Source organism: Sinocyclocheilus anshuiensis, unplaced genomic scaffold (genome assembly GCF_001515605.1).
Source record: "Sinocyclocheilus anshuiensis isolate Anshui unplaced genomic scaffold, SAMN03320099.WGS_v1.1 scaffold366, whole genome shotgun sequence".
Taxonomy (NCBI): Eukaryota; Metazoa; Chordata; class Actinopteri; order Cypriniformes; family Cyprinidae; genus Sinocyclocheilus; species Sinocyclocheilus anshuiensis.
The window spans coordinates 1,216,754-1,222,809 of record NW_015547673.1 but is presented as its reverse complement, the minus strand read 5'-3'; the positions used below and the strand labels follow the sequence as shown (position 1 = coordinate 1,222,809).

Here is a 6,056-nt window from a genome sequence, read left to right as displayed (position 1 = left end):
ACGTTAATAAAAATGACAAAAACACTCAACAAAATGACTAAAACTTTAACTAAAATTTAAATAAAAGCAAATTCAAAATATTAATACAATTTCCTGGTGGTAATATCAAAACGTAGCCTAAGCATCCATGTTATTTCACTCAGAATATTCTATTTATTATGTGAGTTGTGATGTTAAATAAAGCATTAAAAACCCCAGAGTATTTCAAAATGTCAGCAGGAAACTTGAAAAAGACTCATTCTCCTCTCATATTTGAAGTTTCTGCTACTGTACCACTTGTCCTATAGCTGCACAAAATGAGAACTCATTTTTTATCATTTCTTGGGTCAAGAAAGAGTCAAGAGTTTGCAATAGATTTCCTCCTCCCCTACCCTGAAAAACTAGCTCTGCCTGGATGCACTTAAATTCGCTGTATAGGGACACTTTCCTCATATCACACATGCACACTTCAGTAAGCCGATAGAACACAGATTAAGGCTTTTGCATGCTGGGCAAAATCAGGTAATGGGCAGAAATCTAGCTGTCAGTTTATTTTTAAGCCGTTTATGACCTTACGGCGATAAAGGAAAACGAATTAATATGTTCACATGACCACATGCGCTGTTATCTGTAAGCATAATCGGTTTAAAAACATGCATGTAAAAGCACTCAATGAAACCAAAACTACACTGAGACCCATTACCCTTTAGTTTAAATGATACAGCCAAATCATTAATCTCACAATGAATCTCAAACAGATGGAAACACTTATGAGCTGAATCACCTTGTGACTTTGAAGATACGGAGCAGACAGACTCAGCCCAGCACAGAGATCCCGGTGGGCGGGATCACATCCATCTCCACCAGCACCGTCTCCAGAATCCCACCACACACCACGAAACAATCAAAACGGTTGAAGAGTGCCATGAAGTAGATCTGAAAGCCGAAGCTGTAGATCTTCATCAGCATCTCCAGCGTAAACAGAGCCAGAAGGATCTTATTTGCTCGTTCTGGGACATTAAAGAGACCGTATTTAAGACAGGGTCAATTCATGTCATTAAAGGCTAACTCTGGCAACACTCACACACACACACACACACACACACACACCCTGTATGTCAGTGAGCCACTGGGGTTGGCCGTAGTGTTCAGAGGCGCTGGCGGCAGTGTTGAGGATTTGACAGCCACACGGCAGTTCTTCCTGATGACCAGATTCAAGTGGTACAGCTGCTCACTGAGAAAGAGAAGAACCGGCAAATATGAATATATTAAATGAATATGAAACGTTCAAAAAATGAAGTATGTCAGAAATGAAGAGAAGAAATGTTGGGGTTCTGGTAAACATTATTCAACAAATAAACACCTACCAGAAGCTTATAGCCATCAGTCGTGCCCTAAGGAAAATGAGAGAATTTAGATGAATCAAAGTTGTGGTAATTAATACTTTATAATGGATGGAACAGCAGTATAAACATTGTACTTACATTATAGATGCACAGCAGCCACCGTCATCATCCAGGAACGCTTCAAACTCAAGAGTCTGAATCCGATTCTGTATAAAAGAAAAAAAACTGAATGTGTAACTCAAAAATAAAGTTTAACAGATGTCTGTTATGTAGTTTTGTAGTTTAAAAATACATTTAAAAATCTGAGTGAAACTGTGCTCAGTACCTCCATCTTCACTGTGTTTGTACCAGCCATATTTCTTCATCATCTTTTTCTTAGCCACCACAGCACCTGCCATTTACACCACAAAAAGGCAAAATGTACAAACAAAAATGTTGTTTATTGACTGAAAAAAATATCTAAAACCTGTCTGTCATGATAAACAGAGCTGGCTGCGCTTGTGAAAATGAAAAGCACTTAATTGTAGTGCACTTCAAATCTTAAAAGTACATTTTTTAAATAACGGTACTTGCAGATTAAACAATATTAATGTGATAAATTGCCACTTACTGTAAGTGTACTTAAAGAGAGTCCACTTTCATGGCTATGTTTTTTGTCCTTTTTAAGTACACATTTTAAAAAGTTTCAATTGAAATGACATTCATGTATATTTTAGTTTACCATTAAATGCTTGTCAGTTTTTGCAGTTTCAGTAGAAGTAATTATGAAATTACATATAAAGAGTCCTACTTGGTCCAAAACGCAGCTAATTGCATTTAATATATTTAAACTATAAAACATTTTCATTTTATTGCAATTATCATGCAATCAAGTGTCTAAAAACATTAAGTATATTCTTTTGAAGTATATTATTTCTTTAATAAGTACTCTTTTTAAAAGTATGCAAGCGTGTACTGTTTTTTCACACGGGTGGGCATTTTATCATCAGTCATGTGACATTCTGTCATCTTCATTGGGCAAAAGTGTTTGTTTATAATTTATGTGCTGCTCACTCTGTTTTGATAGTGTGATTACAATATGAAAGGAATACTAAATAAAGCTTATATTACGTTTATTTCCGTCCTCATCCATGTCCTCTGCTTCGATGAGCCAGTCCATGTAACCGATCATGTCCTCCTCCATCTGCTGTTTCTCCTGGGCCTCCTGCAGCTCACCGCGACACACGGCCTTCTCTCTCTCTTTAGAGAACTCACTGTGATGTGAAAAAGACACACATATTACAGTCTAAACCTTCACAAGATGCCCAACAAATGACATCACAAGTCCCCCTTACCCTTAAGTCTCATATATTTACATATGCAATAGAGGGCAGAGCTTTTGTTTTTGTTTTTTTACAAGTCTATAATAAAACTATTAACCATACTACACTAGACTATTATAAAAACACATATATGTGTTAAAAGGGATCAGGGCTGGAGTCACTCACCCGCTCAACACACCCAAAACAAGATTGAGGACAAAGAAAGATCCAAAAATGACCAGAGACACAAAATAAATCCAAGGCAGCTCAAAGCCGATGGAATCATTCATCTGAGAGAAACATTGCAGATGAGAGGAAAAAAAAAACAATAAGATATTATAAAGCTGCATATATGCTGCCAAGTGTTTTTTGAGTGGTATAGGTTGGATATAACTGTAAACAGTCAAGGTTAGTAAGTAATTCTATGTAGTGTTGTTATTGTTACCTAAAACCAAAAACTGGAATGAAAAATCTGAATTGCAGTGAAATAAAATATAAATATTAAAATTAAACTAAAAAAAATTAGTCATCAAAAAAGTGGAAATTAAAAATGTTGCCTTGGCAACTAACTGAAATAAATGTTATTTAAGTTGAAGTACTAAAATGAAAATAAAACAAATAATAATACAGCTAAATAGAAATGTAAATGAAAATGATAGAAATGAAAATGACAATAGCACATAACAAAAGTACTATAACTTTATCTTAAAATTAAAATAAAAACTTAAAAACATAAATTAAAAGCTAATTTAAAATATTAATACATTTAATACAATTATAATTAAGACAAATTATATAAATAATACTGAAACAACACTGATTGTATCATATTAGTCATATTTTAACAAGTATAATGTTTAAACATTTAGGCTATAGACAGTGTGCATTTTAACATTTATTGCCTGGCCTCACTTTAATTTTAAGTGACTTTTACATTTTTGTTTTTAATTAAAAAAAATTAAGGGTCGAGTTAGGGTTAGGGAAATTATTTCCTGATATAAACATTTACTGGTGTTCTGGCAGAATCTTCAATGTGAGCATGTGTGTTGGTCTGATGATATCAAAAATCTCTTACACACACACACACACACACACAGGGTTGTTTTTATGGTTTATGGGGACTCTCCATACACTCTTAAAAATAAAGGTGCTTCACGATGCCATAGAAGAACCTTTTTGTCTGAATGGTTCCATAAAGAACCTTTAAAATCTGAAGAACCTTTCTGTTTCACAAAAGGTTCTTTGTGGCGAAAGAAGGTTCTTCAGATTATAAAAAGGTAAGAAAGAGATGGTTCTTTAAAGAACCTTTGACTGAATGGTTCTTTGTGGAACCAAAAATGGTTCTTCTATGGCATCGTTCGAAGAACCTTTTGAAGCACCTTTATTTTTAAGAGTGTAGGCGTAATGGTTTTTATACTGTACAAACCGTATTTTCTATTGCCCTACACCAACCCTACCCCTAAACCTACCCCTTACAGGAAACTTTCTGCATTTTTAGATTTTCAAAAAAACTCATTCTGAATTATTTATAAGCCTTTTGAATTACGGGGACACTGAAAATGTCCTCATAAATCACCTTCTCGTTGTAATACCTATGTCATACCCATGTTATTATACAAATTTGTGTCCTCATAAACTACCACACATATATATATATATATATATATATATATATACATATATAATTAGCAAATTTTTGTAAACATATAAATATATACTTATAATATATATTTATAATTAGCTAATTTTTGAGCTGATTTAATATTGCATAAAATGAACACTCCATAAACTGTCATATTTAAATCAGAAAGAAGAAACATCTCAAATAATCTTCTATTTTAATTCCAATAAATCATCCTGTTAGTGTAACATTAGTAACTATGGCTTTAAAACAAATCAAGAGTGAAAAGATGGAGGACAGGCTGCACCCAGTAGAGCACATCAGTCCAGCCCTCCATAGTAATGCACTGGAACACAGTGAGCACGGCAAAGAAGATGTTGTCAAAGTTGGTGATGCCTCCATTGGGTCCCTCCCATCTTCCCCGACACACGGTGTTGTTCCCCACACAGAATCGACCGTTACCAGCAAAAGCACATGGTGTTGGATCATCGTCCACCATTAGATCTTTTCACATGAAAGCAAACACAGTTTATTAGGCTTTATATTATTAACAGCGAACAAACTCCCATTTAAAGGAATGGTTCACCAAAAATGAAAATTCTGTCATCATACCCTCATGTTTGCATTTCTCACCTGTTCCTACATAGAAGCAGGTCTTGTGCATCCTGCCTATGAAGAGCTCCAGCCCAATGATGGCGTAAATGATGATGACAAACATGACCAGCAGACCAATGTGGAGCAGAGGCACCATGGCCTTCATGATGGAGTTCAACACAATCTGCAGACCTGCACACATCACAACCTGAATCACAATCACTGCAGATGTGGGAATTAAGACTCAGCCAGCACTGTGTGTGCAAACATACAGTCAGAAGAACACATGAACACACACTTACTCGGCACACCGGACACCAGGCGCAAGGGTCGCAGTACTCTGAAAGCTCTCAGCGCTTTGACATCCAGACCGCCTGGTTTACCTGCAGCGTGATGGGCCTCTCCGGGTTTGTGCTCGCCCATCTCAGCTATAACGCTGAAAAGACTGCAAATGGAGCACACATTCCTTGTGACCTCTACTGTCAATTAAGTACATAATGTAGCCTTAAACTTTGTCTTCATTAAACCATTTAAATAAAAATAACACAATCAATTAAAAATAAATAAAATTAAAGTCTTTATATAAAGTTGCATATATATGTCCAACTTTACCACCAATATATACAGTATATTCATATAAAGCAATATAGACTATATCTCAACTGCTATATTATCTGCTACATGCAACTATATGACATGAAGACATTACAAACATAAACATTATGATTTTCTGTAAAGCTGCTTTGAAACAATGTGTATTGTGAAAACCACTATACAAATAAATTTAACGCGATTTAAACTTAACGCAAAAGGATATTTCAAGTAACCTCACACATACCCGACAATGACAATGACAAAATCCAGCAAGTTCCAGCCGCTGCGGATGTAGGCGCTGGGATGCATGACCAGACCGTACGCCAGAATCTTTGTGAATGTTTCGATGGTGAAAATTACCAGAAACACATACTCCACTTGTTCCTAGGAATAATTAAGGTAGTAAGTACAAGAGAATAAGAATAACTATGTACAGTATCTGACTGAGCTGAAATCAATAGTTTTACTACTTTTTCAACTGTTTCTATTTCTTTAAACTGCTATATACTGTATGTATTTCATGTTGTACCAAATAACTGACAAATCCTAAAAAAATCCTAAAGAAATCCTAAAATCAAATATGTGTGCATTTAAACCAAATTGCTTTTTGAGCATTAAGCG

The 6,056-nt window shown here is 35.2% G+C and overlaps 1 pseudogene; it reads right to left on the bottom strand.

Moving 5' to 3' along the window:
- LOC107702860 (voltage-dependent L-type calcium channel subunit alpha-1F-like) overlaps positions 1-6,056 on the bottom strand; it is a 34,895-nt pseudogene that overhangs the window by 23,217 nt on the left and 5,622 nt on the right.